The following is a 20086-nucleotide window of genomic DNA, read 5'->3' on the forward strand; positions in this document are numbered from 1 at the left end:
ATACCAGGTGCTGTGAGCATTTTCACACTTTTTCACCTGTCCAAAAAAAAAAAAAAAGTATTTTTTCATTGAGATATCCCAATTTTGACCGAGCAAGTGGCGTGAAGGTACTTTTCACGAAAAGACAGCGTTTGATGCAAAAAAAGCCATTTATACGAGTTTTGACCTGGAACATTTCGCTCACGGCCATACCACCCTGGACCCGCCCGATCTCGTCTGATCTCGGAAGCCAAGCAGGGTTGGGCCTGGTTAGTACTTGGATGGGAGACCGCCTAGGAATACCAGGTGCTGTGAGCATTTTCACACTTTTTCACCTGTCCAAAAAAAAAAAAAAAGTACTTTTTCATTGAGATATCCCAATTTTGACCGAGCAAGTGGCGTGAAGGTACTTTTCACGAAAAGACAGCGTTTGATGCAAAAAAAGCCATTTATACGAGTTTTGACCTGGAACATTTCGCTCACGGCCATACCACCCTGGACCCGCCCGATCTCGTCTGATCTCGGAAGCCAAGCAGGGTTGGGCCTGGTTAGTACTTGGATGGGAGACCGCCTAGGAATACCAGGTGCTGTGAGCATTTTCACACTTTTTCACCTGTCCAAAAAAAAAAAAAAAGTACTTTTTCATTGAGATATCCCAATTTTGACCGAGCAAGTGGCGTGAAGGTACTTTTCACGAAAAGACAGCGTTTGATGCAAAAAAAGCCATTTATACGAGTTTTGACCTGGAACATTTCGCTCACGGCCATACCACCCTGGACCCGCCCGATCTCGTCTGATCTCGGAAGCCAAGCAGGGTTGGGCCTGGTTAGTACTTGGATGGAAGACCGCCTGGGAATACCAGGTGCTGTGAGCAATTTCACACTTTTTCACCTGTCCAAAAAAAAAAAAAAAAAGTACTTTTTCATTGAGATATCCCAATTTTGACCGAGCAAGTGGCGTGAAGGTACTTTTCACGAAAAGACAGCGTTTGATGCAAAAAAAGCCATTTATACGAGTTTTGACCTGGAACATTTCGCTCACGGCCATACCACCCTGGACCTGCCCGATCTCGTCTGATCTCGGAAGCCAAGCAGGGTTGGGCCTGGTTAGTACTTGGATGGAAGACCGCCTGGGAATACCAGGTGCTGTGAGCATTTTCACACTTTTTCACCTGTCCAAAAAAAAAAAAAAAAAGTACTTTTTCATTGAGATATCCCAATTTTGACCGAGCAAGTGGCGTGAAGATACTTTTCACGAAAAGACAGCGTTTGATGCAAAAAAAGCCATTTATACGAGTTTTGACCTGGAACATTTCGCTCACGGCCATACCACCCTGGACCCGCCCGATCTCGTTTGATCTCGGAAGACAAGCAGGGTTGGGCCTGGTTAGTACTTGGATGGGAGACCACCTGGGAATACCAGGTGCTGTGAGCATTTTCACACTTTTTCACCTGTCCAAAAAAAAAAAAAAAAGTAGTTTTTCATTGAGATATCCCAATTTTGACCGAGCAAGTGGCGTGAAGGTACTCTTCACGAAAAGACAGCGTTTGATGCAAAAAAAGCCATTTATACGAGTTTTGACCTGGAACATTTCGCTCACGGCCATACCACCCTGGACCCGCCCGATCTCGTCTGATCTCGGAAGCTAGGCAGGGCTGGGCCTGGTTAGTACTTGGATGGGAGACCTCCTTGAAATACCAGGTGCTGTGAGCAAAAACTACCCCCATTACACACAGGAACAGTAGAGCCTAAGACTTGTCCTTTCCATGGGAACAAAGGGGATAGCAACAGCCTCGGCAGCCTAAGACTGTTCCTCCATGATCAGGAACAGCAACAGCACAAATACTGGTCCTCCATGGGAACAAAGGGAATAGCAACAGCCTCGGCAGTCTAAGACTATTCCTCCATGATCAGGAACAGTAGCGGTCTAAGACTGGTACTCCATGGGAACAAAGGGAACAGCAGCGACGGTCTGGCAGTCTAAGACTATTCCTCCATGATGCAAGGAACAGCAGCACGTAAAACTGGTCCTCCCTGGTTGTATATGGCGAGAACTGGTAATTCCAGGTGAGAACTGGGCTGTGTCAGACTGTTCTTCCATGAGAAAGGAAAAGCAACAGTGCAATACTGGTCCTCCATGGGGAAAGGGAATAGCGACAGCCTCGGCAGTATAAGACTATTCCTCCATGTTCAAGGAAACAATTGCAGTCTAAGTCTCGTCCTTCATGGGAAAAAAGGGAGCAGCAGCAGTCCTGAAACGGGGGCTTCCCCTCGCCGGAGGGCAGGGAAGTCTATACTTTAAGGCTCACGGCCATACCACCCTGGACCCGCCCCTTTGCAATCAGTGCAGGTGCGTGCAATTTGTTTTGTGCTGCATGGTCTGGAGCTGGAGGTTTGGGAGTTTTTTGGAGTTTTTAATCGTTATTTTGATCATTTTCATTTACTTTTTGCAGTTCTTTTGTTTGTTCCCCTCCCAGTAAACTTACTGGGAGGTGGATTTTTTGTTTTTTTGTGAGCATGGCTCAAAGGACGGACAACACGGCATCGGACACTGGAATGGACACGACAAAGGCAAGGAAAAGTCTGAATGAATCTGTAAATAATAGAAAGAACGAAGAAAGAAGAATGAAATTTATGAAAGAACTCACTGTGGTGTTGGAGTTGACGGAGGGAGCACAAATCACGCCACTTGCATTCTTAAAAGCGACACAGGCGGTGTGCGGCTCCATAGTAGCATGCAGACTCATCTCGAAGGACAAATATGAAGTAACCGTCAGTACCACTAAAGCGAAGGAGCGGCTCCTGGACGGGTACTGCATTGGAGGAGTCAGGGTTCACGCCCGTGACATCTCGGTGGATGAGCTGGTCGTGTCCTTCATGGGGCTGCCGGCTTATATCGAGGACGAGGAGATCCTGGCCAAGCTCTACGCCTGGGGGGTCTCTGCGGTCTCCGAGGTGAGGAGGAGAATGTGGCCGGGGACGAACGTGGCGGACGGCACCAGGTTTGTACGGGTAAGGTTCACGGACACGGTGCAGTCCTTACCGTATTCTGTCAGGTTTGACACCGCGGGGGGCCCCGAGTACTTCAGGGTAATACACGACAGGCAGGTGCGGGTGTGTAGGGGGTGTCTCCAGCCTGGCCATATTCTGAGGGAGTGCCCTGACTTTCTGTGCCGCAACTGCGGGAGCCAGGGGCATTACGCGCGCGAGTGCGTCGCGCAGCGGGCCCCGAAGTGCAGAGAGTGCCGCATGTTCCGCCACTTATGTCCGTGTGGTGCGGGTGACAGAGAGGAGGACAGAGGGGAGGACAGGGGGGAGGACAGGGAGGACGCCATTGGAGGAGAGAGCAGTGACGTGGCCCAGAACGTGCCCGCAACTGCTCTCTCCGAAGTAGAGGAGGTTTTGGAGGAGGAGGCTGTGGAGGAGTCAGGGGAGCCAGAGGTGTCTGGCTCCTCTTGCTCCTCTGACTCCTCAGACGAGGAGGCGCCCGTCGCACTGGAGATGGTGCTCGGCTCAGCGCCGGCGTCTGGGAAGGTGGGAGCAGGACAAACTGCTCCTCCTGACCAGAGGGAGGGGACTCGTGAGGGTCCAACTCCTAAGCCCGTGGAGGCAGAGGCTGAACCCGGGAGGAGGATGGGTGCGGGACAGGCCCCGCATCTTACCTCTAAAGGGGGGGACATCACCACAGGGCTGGGTGATGATCCCAAGCTCCAGTCGGACGGTGGTAAGAGGGGACAGGTGGAGAAGAAGGATAAGAAAGGGACAAGACGCAGGAAGCAGGTGGCAGGAGATGGAGAGGGCGCTGCTGTTCAGAGCAGCTCCACCTCCTCCGCCTCCTCCATTCCAGCCACATCAAAAGCGCCAGCAGAAAGCTCCAACAACCCACCATCCTCCACACGCAGCTCTGCCCCACGAGTTGAGCTCGAGACTGTTTTTAATGATGACTTCATGGATTTCTCCACCCGTGAAGTCAGAAAAAGAGTGTGGCAGTCGGATGCGACGGGCGCCAAAAAGAAGTCGAAATAAAAGATGGGTTGTATCCTCCAAAGTCTCCTCTTAATGGCGTTCTCCTTGTCTTCTTGGAACGCAGGCGGCCTGCGGAGCCCAGTGCGGATGCAGAGCGTGTTACACTTTTCCAAGTGGGACGTGCTCTGCATCCAAGAAACGCACTGGGATGTCAGCCACGCGCAACAAGTGCGGAGCATGGGAGTAGGCTCTGTATTTTGGGCCCTGGGCACGGCGTGCTCGCGCGGTGTGGCCACGGTGGTGAGGCCTGGTGTCTTAGGCCAACCCACCCTGGTACACGCCGACCCAGAGGGCTCCTTCCTGGTCCTGGACTTCACGGACACAGTGAAGTTCAGACTAATTAACATCTACGCCCCGAACGATGATGGTCTGAGGAGGCAATTCTTCAAAAAAATATTTTGCTTTGCGAACGACACTACAATCATAATCGGTGACTTTAATACAACACTTTGCAAGACAGACATCGGCATTAATAACTCTTTTAAAAACAGCACTGCCAGGACAGCCCTGTTGGAAGAAGCCGCCAGCAGCAACCTGACGGAGGTGTGGCGGTTCGTCCACCCCTTCCTGAAGGATTTCTCCAGGCGGCAGGTCGTCCAGGGCGTCCTGAAGCAGTCCCGTATTGACCTCTGTTTTGCCTCCTCAGACCTGGCACAGAGAGTCAGTGGTGCTTCCTACAAGTGGTCAGGCTTGAGTGATCACTCCACTTTAGATATTTATTTTGGGTTAGTTTCATCACCGAGGAATGGAGGACTGTGGGTCCTAAACAGCTCCATCCTCGGTGATGAAACTTTTTGTAGGAAAATGGACTTTTTGTTTGATGTATTTGACATGGAGCTGGAGCTGATCGACAGCGTGGTCGATTGGTGGCCGACGGCAAAAACACGCATTAAAAAGCTCTGTGTCAATTACAGCAAACACAAGGCGTGGCTGTCGACCAGGAGGGAGACCGCTCTCCGCCAGCGCCTGCAGGTCCTGGACCAGGGCGCAGCTTCCACCACTGGCCCTGTGGATCCAGAGTACCTGGTGGTGCGCGCTGAGCTGGAGCAGCTGGAGGTAAGTAGGTGTCAGGGTGCAATTTTGAGGGCAAAAGCCAGACACACAGTCGAAGGAGAACGCTCGACAGCGTTCTTCTTCGGCTGTGAGAAGGCAACACAGGGAAAGATGCACATAGATAAGTTGATAGATAAGACAGGTAAGATTGTTTCCGAGGTAAGTGAGGTTTTAGAGACAGCGCAGGATTTCTATAGTAGGCTTTTTAGTTCAGACGGAGTGGCAGAGCAGGCTTTAGACCAGGCTGTAGGTGCTCTGGAGCGCACACTGAGCAGGGAGGATAGGGAGCTGTGCGACGCGCCTCTGTCTCTCATGGAGATAGAGGCTGCAGTCAAGAGCCCCGGAGAGGACGGACTAACCTGTGAGTTTTTCAAGCGTTTCGCTTCCAGGTTAGCTCCGATCCTACTCCTATTATATCAGGATTTTGAGAGTGAGAGTAGAGTTGGCAATGGTTTTGCGATGAGTGTCGTCACTCTGCTTTTTAAGAAGGGCGACAGGAGCAGCCTCGCCAACTACAGGCCCATTAGCCTTTTGAACGTAGACTATAAAATTTTAGCAAAGGTATTAGCAGGTAGGTTAAAGCGTGTGATTGGATCCGTCATACACCCCTCGCAGGCCTACAGCGTCCCCGGGAGGGACATCTCAGACACAGTTTTGTCTCTGAGATATCTCCTTCGGCAGATGCACGCGACCGGTGGTATTCACGTAAGTGTAGACTTTAACAAGGCGTTCGACAGAGTTGAGCATTCGTTCCTCTGGACTGTATTAGGTAAGTTAGGTTTCGGTGAACGGTTTGTTAATTGGCTACAGCTCATCTATTCCTTTGCGGTCAGTAAGGTCAAAGTCAACGGGTTTCTAACTGACTCTTTCCCCTTAAAAAGATCAGTCAGGCAGGGCTGTCCCCTCTCTTCGCTCCTCTACAGCATCGCCGCTGAGCCTTTGGCGGCCATGTTGAGGGCGGACGCGGCGGTGAGGGGACTGACCACGCCTGCGGGTAGGGAAGTCAAAATTTTTCAGTACGCAGATGACACGAATCTGATCCTCCGAGACGTGGAGAGCCTGAACGCCTCTCTCCACGTGCTCAATGTTTACGGCCTCGCTTCAGGGGCCAAAATCTATTTCGATAAAACCACGGTTAAATTTTGCGGCAGCGTCACGCCTGTTCCTCTCCCTGTCCAGCTCCGGGAGGCCGGGGACTCCTACAAGGTCCTCGGCGTCCCCCTGGGCAGAGACGAGGAGGCGTGTCGTACTGCACTTTGGTCGCCTTTGTGCGACAAAATTACAGCGCGCTTGAATTTTTGGAGACGTCGTAATCTGACATTAAAAGGTAAAGTCTTAGTTGTAAATTCTTTGTGCATGTCCATGTTGAACCATGCACTCTCCGTGTACGGCCTGCCGGGGGTCTATGCTAACAAATTAAGGTTAGTGATAAACCACTTTTTGTGGAATCGTGAGAGGGGCTTTATTGCACATAAGGTTATGATAGGTGAGTACGATCAGGGAGGTTTAAAGTTAGCAGATTTAGAGTTAAGGAAGAAGGCCTTCAGGCTGAAAACAATTCGGAAATTTCTAGACGTTGAGGTAGATGCTCCATGGAAGGATTATATAGGTGAGTTTGTTAATAGTCTAGGTAAGTTTGGTGTTTATAATTTGTGTTTGTTGCCCCCTGTTTCGGTCCTGGAAGGCCTCCCCCCCCTTCGAGAGGGAACTCTTGGAGGCGTGGAGGACTTTCAGGCCCCTGACTGTGGCGGTTCCAGACAGCGGTGAGGGTCTCGCGCACATGCCCCTCCGTCATAACCCTGACTTGCTCTCCGCTCCCCCCGGGAAGCGCGAGTGCATGATCAGTGGGGCGATGGAGGAGGCTGGGCTGGAATATGTAGGTAAGGTATTTGACGTGAAAGGTAATTTTAGTGTAGATTACATAGGGAAGTGTTTTAGGTTAGCAGGTAAAGTGTTTAGGAGAAAGTATATTAGTGGTATGGTAAGTATTTTTAACAGGAATCTGGTCAGGCATTGGGGAAGCACTTTGGGCCAAATGGGGAGCACGACAGGTAAGTTGAATTTTAATGTATTTGTTAGCACGGGGAGGTTTAGGATCTTCACAGACCTACCCACCCGCATCCTGTATCAGTTGTTGTTGCCGGGAGTGCTCAGGCGTGGTAAAATCAAGCCGAAAATAGACCCTCTCATGCCGGGTCTGGGCGGCGCTAAGAGCGGGAGGAGCGCGGGAGCGCGGGGCTCATTCAGAGGATCCGTGATCCGTCTTACAACCAGCGCTCACCTCCGCGTACAGCCCGTGGTCAGCGTGACACTGTGTTGTGCCCCGAGCAATCAGAGCAACCAGGAAGCTTCTGGAAGTGCCCCGGAGTCTGGTAAAATCAAGCGGAAAATAGACCCTCTCATGCCGGGTCTGGGCGGCGCTTAGAGCGGGAGGAGCGCGGGGCTCTTTCAGAGGATCCGTGATCCGTCTTACAACCAGCGGTCACCTCCGCGTACAGCCCGTGGTCAGCGTGACACTGTGTTGTGCCCCGAGCAATCAGAGCAACCAGGAAGCTTCTGGAAGTGCCCGGGAGTCTGGTAAAATCAAGCCGAAAATAGACCCTCTCATGCCGGGTCTGGGCGGCGCTAAGAGCGGGAGGAGCGCGGGAGCGCGGGGCTCATTCAGAGGATCCGTGATCCGTCTTACAACCAGCGCTCACCTCCGCACCTCCGAACCATGACTTGACATTACGGCTGTGAAGGAGCCTTGGAAGCTGGATAAAACCAGAACGGGGCCCATCGATCGCTGTTCTCGTGTGCCCGTCAAACGAGCTCCTTGTCCGGTAGCCGCACAACCAGGAAATGTACCTGTTTCGATTGCGAAAAACGTCATTCTCAAAAACCGCCCGCCCCTCCCTCCCAGCATTACCATTTTGCACATTCCGCGTGAGAGCAGCGTCAAGAATTTCTCGGGAGCAGCGTGATTTAGCCCGGGATTCTTGCGCTGAACGCTTATTCCCACGAGCCCAAAAAACGACAGAGTCCCTCGGGGTATAGTGTACTATTGCCGAAAAACGACAGAGTCCCTTCGGGCATAGTGTACTATTTCGTTTTTTTTTCAGTACAGCAGGGGCATATGGTACTATACTCTGGTGGTCAGATCACCTCCAGGCCCCAGGGGAGTGCTTTTCTGGGGGCAAACAGTGCACTGATGATGGGGGATTATTTCATTTTGCTCATTTTGGTGTTTTTTCACATTTTAACCCATTTTCACCCCTTTTGCTCACATCTTCAAACTCGGGCCCTGATTACAAGTTCTGACCAAATAATGACAAACACGATATTTATTATGTATTTTTTTCATTTTTTTTATTTTTCCAACTTATACATCCATCATTGGTGCCAGGCAGGTTGTGGAGAAAGCAGTGAAGAAAGGAGATAGGAGAAAGATGTCCATCCAGGGTCAAGGTACCCTGCACTTTTACATATCCAAATGACAGCATTTAAAGTTTTTTAGCGTATGGTATCTCTCGTTGCATGGAACCGCACAGAGGCCAACGCCACACTGACGGCACCTGTACTTTGTTTGCCGCCTGCCTTTGGTACGAGAGCGGTCAGAGCACACGGCGCAGTCTGGACGTCCCTCTGCTTGACAAAGCCAATGACGCTCTGTGAGTCTCTGTGGCATTTCACCCTCCGGTCTTGAGCGCCTTTCTTGTTTTTTGGAGTGATCAGCCAGTAATGCATCAATAATGTTCTGAATGTAAACCTTTAAAGGTTTGTGTGGGCCTGGAGTGGATTTGGTGTATATGATGTGTGAGTTGACAATACTTATGCTTATAATGGCATTGAATATGCGATGATACCATTTCCGGGACCTGTGTGGAAAGAGGTATGTCTTCATCCTCTGGTCAGCAGTGTCCACTCCACCCATGTAGGCGTTGTACTGGTCGACACATACAGGTCTTTTGATGTCACGGAAGCCAGTGTCATCTGTCTTGGACCGGATCCTCCTCTGAACACAATCATTTCCATGGACTGTGGACAACATGGTGAGACGTTTAGTATCGTGCCAAGCACAAGCCAGGAGTTTTCCCTTTCTGCAAAAAACTGGGTCATCTCCTTTTTTCAGCTGTAAGACACTTTTACCAAGGCATTTTGGCATCCCCAACCTGGTAATCCTTACCGTCCCACACAGTCCAGTTTCCAAATCTGCTAATTCATTTGCAATTACAGGCGAGGTATAGTAACTGTCCATGTAAATCTCGTGTCCTTTGCCCGTAAAGGGAGAAACCAACTCACGGACAACTGCGTGTGTTGCACTGATGTTGCTTGCATTATTTTTGTACTGTCCAGTGTGCATTGACCAGCGCAAAACATACCCTGAACAGCTTTCACTCAGGGCATACACTCTATAGCCATATTTGTCAGGTTTATTCGGAGAGTAACATTTTAGTGAAGATCTCCCCTTGAAAGCTATTGTCATTTCATCTAAAGAAAGCTCCTTGATTGGACTGTAAACTGCTGCAAATTTGGGAATAATCAAATCTATTATTGGGCGGACTTTGAACAGTTTATTGTGCCCGGGCTCGCCTGTTCTCACATAATCATTATTGTTGACAAAATGAAAGAACGAAAGAATGATTTCAAATCTGTTTCTTGACATTACATTTCCAAATCCAGGCGTTTGTGTAAGCCAAAATGTTCCCCAGTAATCCTCGATTTCAGGTTTCTCAACAAGGCCCATGGAGAGATGCAAAGCGAAGAAAGCTTTCATTTCGGTGACTGATACATCATACCACTCAAGAAATCTTGAATGTGGCTTCAGAATCATAGGTGCCATACACTGATGTGCATATCTATTTGTCTCATCAGTAATGAAAGTCCAAAACTGATCGGTCAGAAAGAGTGACAGAATATCAAATGGATTAGCATCCGTCAGATCCATCTCTCCTGTGTAGCCAACTGGGTCTTCAAAAGGTTTGATCCATGCCTCAAATACCTCGACCTCTCTCAGCATGTCCCAGCTCTCATCCACCGGGCAAGTTTTACTGCAGCCACTGGTTCCACTGGTTCCTCGCCTCCGTCTGTCCTTTGCACCTGTCCGTTGTTTCGAAGTCCCTTCATCTCCACTTGGAAATCCATCGTCACTCTCGGGGAGATAATTTCCTTCAGAGTCAGAATCTGCTGTAAATTGCATGCCACGTGTACTTCCTCCAGCCATTTTTTTCCTTACCGGATCTGCCCTAGATCATACCTGGCTAATAAGAGGAAGTTGCACCGAACCGACCAATGACTGAAGTGATTCATTTTCTACTATTATTTCATAAATTTCCTTGTACGGTAAAGTCGCATTTCTGCAACTTTGGCACTTAAAGGGTTAACTTCATTTGTTACTTAGGGAAAAGTACAGATACAGAGGCAAAGCAAGTACTCAAGTGAAGTAATAGTAGTACTAGTAAAAGTACTGAAGCACCAGATGATCAAGGATTTTGAAACTCAAAGTCAAATTGAGTAACCTTGTGATGATTTTTAGTCAAAGGAAGCAATTGAATCAATAATTTTATGTATCTAGTCATTGTTGTCAAAAACCAAATCTTTAGTCAGAATGTCTGTGGTCATTTCAGGCTGATTTAATGTCAGTTCTTGTACGTGTTTGTTGAAGCAGAGTTTATCATGGATGCAGATGCCCTGTTACTAGACTGAACAAGTACTTGTTCAGTCTCATTACCATCAAGCGTAAGAATAATACATGTTTTGAGTCTGGAGCCTTTTGGAGAACATTGATAACATTCTGCCCCCCTGACTCTGAGTTTTGTGAGGGGAAAACGTGAGCTTTTTGAATTTGACTGTTCACATACCGGTGCAGTTTGCATACTGGCCTGGCATCGGAGTGGAGGACGCCGTCATCTCCCTGCCGCACCGTTCTCTCTCTCACCTGGAGAAGCCTGGCAGCTCTGTGAGGATCCTGTTCTTTGATCTTTCCAGCGCCTTCAACACCATCAGCTCCTGAGGGACAAGCTGGAGATGGCTGGTGTGGAGTATGACCTGGCAGAGTGGATCCTGGACTACCTCACGGACCGACCCCAGTTTGTGAGAGCCCGGGACTGTGTGTCTGACACTCGGACCTGCAGTGTGGGGGCGCCCCAGGGCACTGTCCTCGCGCCCTTTCTCTTCACCCTTTACACTGCAGACTTCAGACATGACACGGACAGCTGTGTCCTGCAGAAGTTCTCTGACGACTCTGCCATCATCGGACTCATCACGGACGACGATGATGCGGAGTAGAGGGGACTGGAGCAGGACTTTTTGGACTGGTGTCAGCAGAACCACCTTGAAACTTCCTATAATCTGTCCTTTCCTCCTGTTTCTACTGCGTTGTAACAACGAAATTTCCCCCTGTGTGGATATTAAAGGATTATCTTATCTTATCTTACATAGTCTTATGGGACTTTACCATGTGAAGTGACACAAAAATAACAATTATTAAGCTCAAAGGCATTTTTAAGGTAAGTTTATTCAAAGAAATGTGTGAGCCTGTGTCTGATCTCCTTTACATGAGCGAGATGAAACGCATTACGCCAGCAGCTGTGACTATTGTGAGCACATACAAGGATTAGACACTTATTTTAGGTTTTATCAAATGTAATCGCTAAAGGGTTATGGGCACTGTATCAATTAGTGTTCAGACAGGAATTTAGAACCAAGTTTTATAAATTAAATAGTTAAATACATATGATACAGTCTACTACTTTGAATCAATCATTAGAATACAGTTAAAATCAAAACATTGATAGTATAATATTGACTTTTTGGGGATATGCAAAGTGTGAAAAATAATTTAGGATTAAAACTATTAAAACTGAGCTCAAATAGAAACAGAAATGTCTAGTGTAATCTCCCAAACAAGAGTGATATATTTGAACCTAACCAACAACATTTATGGCACATTGTAGCATTGCTTAAATGTTGTCTGAATATCAAGATAATGTTTACTCGTGTTTTTCAGAAACATCCACCCATAATTTGACTATTTAGACAAAGACATATCCAATTACATTGTTTATTTACTTTATTGCCATAAGTGCAAAATCACAGATAATTGACATTGTAACAAACGGTAGCAAGTGTTTGGATTGGGCTCAAACAGAATCATGTATGAATCACTGCAGAAACAGCTGAGATTTACAGGTACAAGAAAACCAAAGAGAGACGGTGACTTTTGCAGTTGGAGTTGGACAGTCCGACTTTCCCTCTCTCCATCAAATAAACATGTTTTCACTTGTGGGTTCAATGGGCGTTAGTGGGTGGGCACTGGGCAGGGCAGGCCCCCATAACGTGAGTGCGGTTCCCAAACGCACCGCATTCTCTGCAGCATTTGTCAGCAGTGGTGATTTTAATCGCAAATGTCCTTGATGGAGCTCTAAAAATCAGATTTTTGTTTGGTATAAAATGTGTGTTTTCTGTTTTGACTTCACTGAGGGACAGACGGGACTTCAGGAGGGACAGATGAGACTCCAGGAGGGACAGACAGGACTCCAGGAGGGACAGACAGGACTCCAGGAGGGACAGATGAGACTCCAGGAGGGACAGATGAGACTCCAGGAGGGACAGACAGGACTCCAGGAGGGACAGACAGGACTCCAGGAGGGACAGATGAGACTCCAGGAGGGACAGATTTGTTGTACGGTAAGTCTTTCCATAGAAAATCTACAACACACTCAAATACAAACTCTGAGTAAGATGAGCATGAAGGAAAACCATTATAACTTGGTTAAAAGCTCATGAGAGTTGATTTTGCATAATATGTCTCCTTAAAACCAGTTATTATTTTGAGAATGTATTTAAGTTTAGCTAACTAGTCAACAACTATTATGATCATAAGTTCAATTCCTGTGTGTCCTGCAGGCGTTCATCAGAACCACAGCAAAAACAACTGAACAAAACAGTTGTAAAGATGCTTTAAAAGTCATCCTCAATCTGGGGATCTAGTCTGAGAACTCGAATATTAAACAGCAGTAAGCCCTGCCCACCAGGCGGAGCCTCCTGGTGCCTGCCCTGTTTATCTATTGATTATAGTTCATAAAACTAATCTTCTCTGTTACCCTAACTGCCCAGTAATGACCATAGAAATTATATTGTTGATGAGTACCTGATTAGCATCTGAATGACCAGGGCTGTTGCCACTTCAATTTGAGGGACTCTCTTCGCTAGAGCTAATTTCTAGACATACGTTAGGACATTTTTTGGCCTAAAAATAAAATGAAATAGCCAAAAAGAGTTACACCAACAGTAATAGTACACCAACTGATATGGTTTAGCGTGAAAGAGATTCAGTTTCTTATGTCATCAGGAGGTTTGTGTCAATGGAACGCTGAATGGTGTCACGCTTAACAAGCCCATGGTTTAATTATGTCATAACCTCAGATGGAGGGCTATTCCTCCAAATTAGAAATCGACAAACTTTGAACCATATCAATACTTGTTAGAACTTTTTCTCTACAAACGTGTCACGTTGTCTTGTAATCTTACTGAAAGATGAATGTCCTTTCAGCTGACAACAATCACGTCACATCTTTGGAGTCGAATAATGGCACCACTTTTTGAAGTTGTTGTGAAGGATTATTACACTTTTGTTTATTTGTGCTGCCAGAGAAGATGTTGAACTTTGTGCCCATTTTTGATTCATGTGCCCAATAATTAAATCTGCATTCTACCTGAGATTCTTAACTGACATTCTAGAACGCAAGAGATCAGGAAATGTATTTGATTATCTTATCGACCTTATTCTTTACTCAAATGCTCTGCTGGCTGAATGTGAGGCTTTGTCGCTCCCAATCAAATGTGTTGTTTTTCTTAAATAAACTGAGAGCCTGTGACAAACACTGCTAAGTTTACATGTGGTCTTAGAGCGCCATCTATTGGACATTCACTGTAACTGCAGGCCGTGGTATAACGACTCGTGTCACATTCTGAACACACCACAATTAAACAGGCTATAACCTACAACAGTAAATATAAATTAATCTACTATGATTTATAATTTAGCCCACAGACACAGTTCAAAACAAAGAAAACAAAGGACTCTTTATTAATTAATTTTAATAACAATGCTATGACTTAGGTCTATAGAATTTCAAAATGTTGAAAGAGGAACTTTAAAAATGATTTGATTGCCTTTCTATTTTCCATTTGTCTGTTTATTTCTAACGTTTTGCACAGGCAACCATAAATAAATTGAGATAATATTTAATTTATATGATTATGACCATAACAAAACATATTTGCTTCAGTAATATTTTAGTTTCTTTATTTAGAGAGTTGTAAATACAGTCGTCCATGGCTACAGCCCGGCGTGTTTACAGCATGTATAGTATATTTCATTACCATGCATTGACTTAATTCATTGTCACAGGTGCCAACAGGGGGTGGAGCCTATAAGTACGTGACATCCGTCCACTACTTCCTGTTTGAGAGTTTAGCGGGAGCTTGACGTGAGCACGTGGAAGCAGCGTCCAACAGATTCCACACAAATGTACAACCACCAAAGCAGCTTCAGCAAAGGGACAGAGTTGAGGTCAAACCCGCCAACCATTCCTGTTGTTTAGTCTGAGATATGAGAGTACTGCTATGCTATACGCAACTCTGATAAGTAGTTTTAACCTTTTTCTTTGTGAGTTGTGTGTATGCTAATGTGTACAATGAACTGCTAAGCTAAAACATTGAATTTGCAGGTTTATGTATGATGTGATTGTCCTGTTGGATTTGTTTTTTGATTCATGTTTGCCTGTAAATGTGCATGCTCTGACTAACACGACTAACACTAACCTTGGGCGGTGGGTTTAATCCAGCCACAAATGGGTGCTGTGTGTCCCCTTTGTGCTAGTCCCCAGCGTGGAGAAATGGAGAGTTGTTTGTGGATCATTTGTGTGATTTAAAATGTAATTTACTGCTTCTAATCTTGAATTTGCTGACCTGACCCTTCCACAGGTTCCAGCGACATTTCCAGAATATTCTAATGAGTTGTATTCTATTTCTGGGATCTTTGTTTCTGAAATAAAAGCACACATTGGCACAGCTGAGGTATTCTATGAACTGTGGGCTTCATCAGTTGCATGTGAATATTTTGCCTCGTATGACTGTATGATTATTGTAACTTGATTCACAGCAAACCTACGTCATAAACTGGCTGAAGGGTGAAGCCAGATTGATGCAGCACTCTCTATCTGGGTTTGGGAAAAGTTTGTAGTTATAGAATGTGCCACCCTTTTCCCTACAGTACAGGTTATTTTTACTGTAGGAGATTATAATTTACACAAATCAGAATTATGTTGAAAGTTTTTATGTAAATTATGTTATAATAATAATAATAACTTTTATTTATATAGCGCTTTTCAGTGACCCAAAGACGCTGAACATAATAAAAAAGGGGGGGGTATTTACAGACAGGGGGGACAACACGTACAGAACACATTAATATACAGATAAAATGAACAAGACAGAAGAAGTAGAGAGAAAAAGATGGGGATGTAACATGTTGCATTCTGATGCTGACATGCTGTGAAGGGGCTGATAAAGACCACGTCGCACTCAATCCTTTACCAACTGGACTTGCTGTGGCGGCTCCTTCGTGGAAATGCACAAAATTATGATTTGGGCATAGAAAAAGGGAAAAGGAAGTGGCTTTGGAAAGGGCCAGACATGTTGATGTTCAATTTTGTGCTTAAGGGAAGACTGCTTACCGACTGGAATCCTCTCAAATGTGAGCTGCATTTATAACCCTCTGGACATGTTGAGTCCTGGTGTTCTGGTGGCAAAGTTAATCTTAAGAGACCTGTGTCAAAGCACCGTTGGCTGGGATGAGCAAGATACCAGAGACTGCCTTAAGGGAGTGGTTAAAATGGATACAACAGCTCCATCTGCTGGAAGACTTCAGGCTGGGCAAGTGTGTAAAGTTTTTATTTTAATGTGACTACCCAATTGCGTTACTTTTTTGAATTGTTATGTTCAGTGACATACATGCTTCTACAAAATCAGAACCTTTTTAAAATAAAGAAATCTTGTGTCGCACCTGTGAAAGCAGACAGTATTCCCAGAGTGGAACTTGTGGCCGCCACAATTACCAGTCAAATCAATGCCTTTATGGAAAAAGGACATGACTAGATATGAACCTGGGAGACTCCGTATTTTGGACTGACAGTGCATGTTGAGTAAAGTACATCCGGGACAAGACAACCAGGTTCAAAGTGTTTGTTTTGGGGAGAACTAATGTTGTGGTTTATACCGATTGTGACCGCCAGGGGGCATCGGCAAGAATGCACTAGGAGAGATGATCCAGGTTTTTCTCTTTATTAAATATTTCAGCCAATAATAATGGTGGTTGGTATTTACAATATTATCTATTGAGCATGTAAATACGTGTGTGGTTCTGCAATATAAACAAGAACATACATTATAATACAATCTGTAAAACAACAACATAAAATGCACAAATACACCTGAGCTCCGTCATAACTACTGCTGTTAGCACTTAGCTCGAGGCACTTAGCATTTCCAAATGCTAAATGCGGGGTCTATGTTTGCTTTCATTTCTAACAATTACTCACTTTTTATCACGCACACCAAACAACAACCACAAGCTCTACACGATGTGAAGGAAAACAACTAAAACTCAGCAAACACGTAGCATCCTCAACCTAACTTGCCTATGCTAACTCGTGATTGGTTACTCGGCCTGTCAATCAAGCACCCGGCAGAAACGGGGCGGGTCCTTCGTCACAGCCGCCCCCCTAATTTGTCCAGCAAATTTGAGACCTAAGAAGGACGCACAGTTTCAAAGTCAGAGTCAGGGATGGCAGGTAGGGCTACTAGGCGTGCAACGGGCCTTGTGTAGGTCTTATCCTTGATTTGGACTTCAGCCGCACGAACCCTTCCATCATGTCCAGGAAGAACTTTGGTGACCAGTCTGACTGGCCAGAGGGCTCTTGGTAACTGAGGGTCCATCATTATGACCGTGGTCCCGAGTTGCAGCTGTGCTGGGTCCTTGTGCCATTTTGAGCGGGTTTGAAGGGTTGGGAGGTAGCACCAGATAAAGTGTGCCCAGAACTGGTCTGCTAACACTTGAATATGTCTCCAGCGGCTTCGACTTAAGGGCTCTGCATCCTCATAAACAGCCTGTGGTAGGGACGAGTCACGCCACCCCATGAGAAGCAGATTAGGGGTCACGGGGTCTGGGTCTGCCGCATCTGTCGAAACGTAACCCAGGGGCTTAGAATTCAAAATCCCTTCCACCTCGGTGAGAACAGTCCTCAGGACTGGATGGTGGCATAAAGTGCGACTTTGACCGATCTCACTTTCCTTTCCCACACACCCCCAAAATGTGGGGCACTTGGCGGGTTAAACTTAAACTGGATCTGGTGCTTGGCCAAGTGATCACGGAGTTCAGGTTGTAGGACTTCAAAGGCCTCTCTGAGCTCCTGCTCTCCTCCTTTGAAGTTTGTCCCCTGATCAGACAGGAGTTCAGCTGGTTTGCCTCTTCTTGCGATGAATCTGCGGAGTGCCATGAGAAAGGAATCGTGGTCTAAGCTGGAGCGAATATCCAAGTGCACGGCTCGTGTTGTCAAGCACTTAAATATAATACCCCGTATTTTCTCCAGACGACGGCCCACCTTGACAGTGAAGGGTCCAAAACAGTCCATACCAGTGGAAAAGAAGGGCGGCTTAAACAGTCTCAACCTCGCCTCTGGCAGATCTGACATCTTGGGCACAGTTGGCATTGCTCTCCATCTTTGGCACTCTGGGCATGAATGCTGGTGTCTTTTCACTGCCTCTCGCCCCCGGAGTATCCAATACTTCCGCCTTAGTTCGGCAAACAAGTGCTCTGAACCTGGATGACGGAGGGCAATGTCTGTGTCCTTGATCTGAGCTGGGTGACTCTGTGATGGGGGTCTAAGACCACAGGGTGAATGGACTCAGGTTGTAGTTGACTGCAGCGTCTTAGCCTCCCACCAACTCTAATAAGCCCTGCAGTGGGATCAAACTGCTTCTGGCCCCTTCATATAATGTGTCCTCAGAATAAACACATGAACTCATCAAACACAAACCAGCGCAAATTATTTTGACCGCATCAACTATCAACACGTAGATTTTAATCGTCTCAAAGTTGTAATAACTTACCCGGCAGTCCAGTCTCCTCACTGATCTTCCTCCAGGCGTATGTCACTGGAGCGTCATCTCTGATTGGCTTCTGCACCGCCTCGCCGCAGAAAAGCTGAGCAAATCTGAACTTTTATGCGGCGAACAATTTTGAGGCATTGAAGCTTATACGCTCGTTAAAGCGTCTAGAGCGGAAAACGCAAAAGCGCCCCCGCCGCGCTCCACGCCGAAAGAGCAGGAATCGCGCCGCAAAAACGCAGGAGGTGTTCGATGCGCGTTTACATAGACTTTGAATGTAAACTGGACGCTTTGGCCGCCCCGGTCTGAACGAGAGTGTGTTTCTACTACTACTTGTTTTATACATTTATTGCTGCTTATGAAATATATACATGTTTCAACCGTTGTCCTGGCAACAATAGACTCTGAAAAGTACCGGAAGTTGAGGAGGAAATTTGTTTTTTGTGTTTTTTAATGATTATTTCAATGAATACATCCATTCTAATAGATGGTTAACAGACGTACAAGAAGTACTAATACTGATAAGTAATGAAAGTGAAAGTAAATCAAATGTAGTCAAAGAGGAGAGGAGAGAAGAGTTGTAGTTGAGTTGATTGTCTCCAGAGGTTCAGTTTTCACTCCTTTCTTTCATGTGCTTCAGAGATGAAAAGAAAAAGCATAGTTCCTTATGAAATACACTGAAAAGTAACCAAAAAAAGTAACACCCCCAGCATTGAGAGATAACAAAGTAACTGTTGAATTAAAACAATAAATCATGAGATAGAATAAAACAAAGTGAGACCAAAGTGAAAGTAGCTTCACTGAGATGAAGCCCATGACACAATTTCTTTAGTTTTGATTCAACGGTCTGTTTTTTTTAAGTAGTGCAACTATCAAATAAATAAAACTATTGCCCTTTATTTATATCATTTGATAATGAGTCATCATTAATTACATCCCCAATTGCTTGCCACATTTAAAGGTCCCATATCATGCAAAATTGACTTTTCAGAGCTTTAACCTTCTTACAGTGCTTCCTCATATTTGTGCCCAAAGTGTTTTTTTGCTTGATTCCTGCCGTCTTTAGCTCGAGAACAACATCCCTCCCTTTCCTCGGATGTGCAGACGGGCGGGGCCAACCCAGATCGACGTGGGAACCAAGATGGCGGAGTACACAGTAATGTCAACTATTACTTCGGTCAATCGCGAAAGCGAGACTGAACAACCTGTGACTCCCACAAAATCCAGGCCCCGAGGCCGGAGGGCCTGAGGCCCGAGGACCCGAGGCAGGAGAGCCCGAGGCCGGAGGAGGGCCCGAGGACCCGAAATACATCAGTTGTCATTATGCACATTTTGCTCACGGCCAAACCATCCTGAGCACGCCCGATCTCGTCTGATCTCCGAAGTTGAGCAGGGTTGGGCCTGGTTAGTTTTTGGATGGGAGACCGCCTGGGAATCCCAGGTGCTGTATGTGTTTTTGGGTCTTAGTCACAGCCCCCTACCAAGAAATATACGACCAGCTACCACTGGTGGTGTTATTTATTTATTTATTTATTTATTTATTGTTCCTCTTCATTCTCATCTGCATTTTCCCATCCATCGATGCTGGATTCATCTGAAATGATGCTGGCCTGGTTGGGGGGAAACTGCAAAATAATCAATCAATTCATTACTAAAAGAATTAAAAAGAATAGACTGCCATCAGTATCACACATTCATAGGGTCGTTTGAAGGAGCCCAAGTTTACTAAATTCATTCTCTAAAAGTTTTGATAACGTCACATTTTTAAATCTGCACAGAACAGATCTGGCCATTTCTCTCAAACAGAGATGGATAACTTTTTACATTTTCATATGTAAGCATCACAGATGATATTGCTGTAGTCTTCTTAAAGACA

The 20086-nt window shown here is 46.2% G+C and overlaps 7 non-coding genes and 1 pseudogene across 7 annotated transcripts in view; all 8 read left to right on the forward strand.

Annotated features, from left to right (window-relative positions):
* The window catches only part of LOC140361288 (5S ribosomal RNA), a 119-nt gene extending 100 nt beyond the window's left edge, over nucleotides 1-19 (forward strand). The window contains exon 1 of the ribosomal RNA XR_011926967.1: nucleotides 1-19. This exon is cut by the window's left edge and continues 100 nt beyond it. This is a non-coding gene — a ribosomal RNA (5S ribosomal RNA).
* A 159-nt stretch (nucleotides 20-178) lies between these two features.
* On the forward strand, nucleotides 179-297 carry LOC140361313 (5S ribosomal RNA). Its single transcript, XR_011926988.1, has one exon. It is a non-coding gene; the product is annotated as a 5S ribosomal RNA (ribosomal RNA).
* Nucleotides 298-456: 159 nt separating this feature from the next.
* Nucleotides 457-575, forward strand: LOC140361314 (5S ribosomal RNA). The gene has a single exon (XR_011926989.1). It is a non-coding gene; the product is annotated as a 5S ribosomal RNA (ribosomal RNA).
* Nucleotides 576-734: 159 nt separating this feature from the next.
* Nucleotides 735-853, forward strand: LOC140361319 (5S ribosomal RNA). The gene has a single exon (XR_011926994.1). It is a non-coding gene; the product is annotated as a 5S ribosomal RNA (ribosomal RNA).
* Nucleotides 854-1014: 161 nt separating this feature from the next.
* On the forward strand, nucleotides 1015-1133 carry LOC140361303 (5S ribosomal RNA). Its single transcript, XR_011926981.1, has one exon. It is a non-coding gene; the product is annotated as a 5S ribosomal RNA (ribosomal RNA).
* Nucleotides 1134-1294: 161 nt separating this feature from the next.
* Nucleotides 1295-1413, forward strand: LOC140361282 (5S ribosomal RNA). The gene has a single exon (XR_011926963.1). It is a non-coding gene; the product is annotated as a 5S ribosomal RNA (ribosomal RNA).
* A 160-nt stretch (nucleotides 1414-1573) lies between these two features.
* On the forward strand, nucleotides 1574-1692 carry LOC140361307 (5S ribosomal RNA). Its single transcript, XR_011926985.1, has one exon. It is a non-coding gene; the product is annotated as a 5S ribosomal RNA (ribosomal RNA).
* A 17852-nt stretch (nucleotides 1693-19544) lies between these two features.
* On the forward strand, nucleotides 19545-19663 carry LOC140361312 (5S ribosomal RNA; annotated as a pseudogene).
* Nucleotides 19664-20086: the final 423 nt, after the last annotated feature.

This window comes from Eucyclogobius newberryi, unplaced genomic scaffold (genome assembly GCF_026437365.1).
Source record: "Eucyclogobius newberryi isolate DKJ021-1_F unplaced genomic scaffold, fEucNew1.0.hap1 SCAF_15, whole genome shotgun sequence".
In the NCBI taxonomy this organism is placed as follows: Eukaryota; Metazoa; Chordata; class Actinopteri; order Gobiiformes; family Gobiidae; genus Eucyclogobius; species Eucyclogobius newberryi.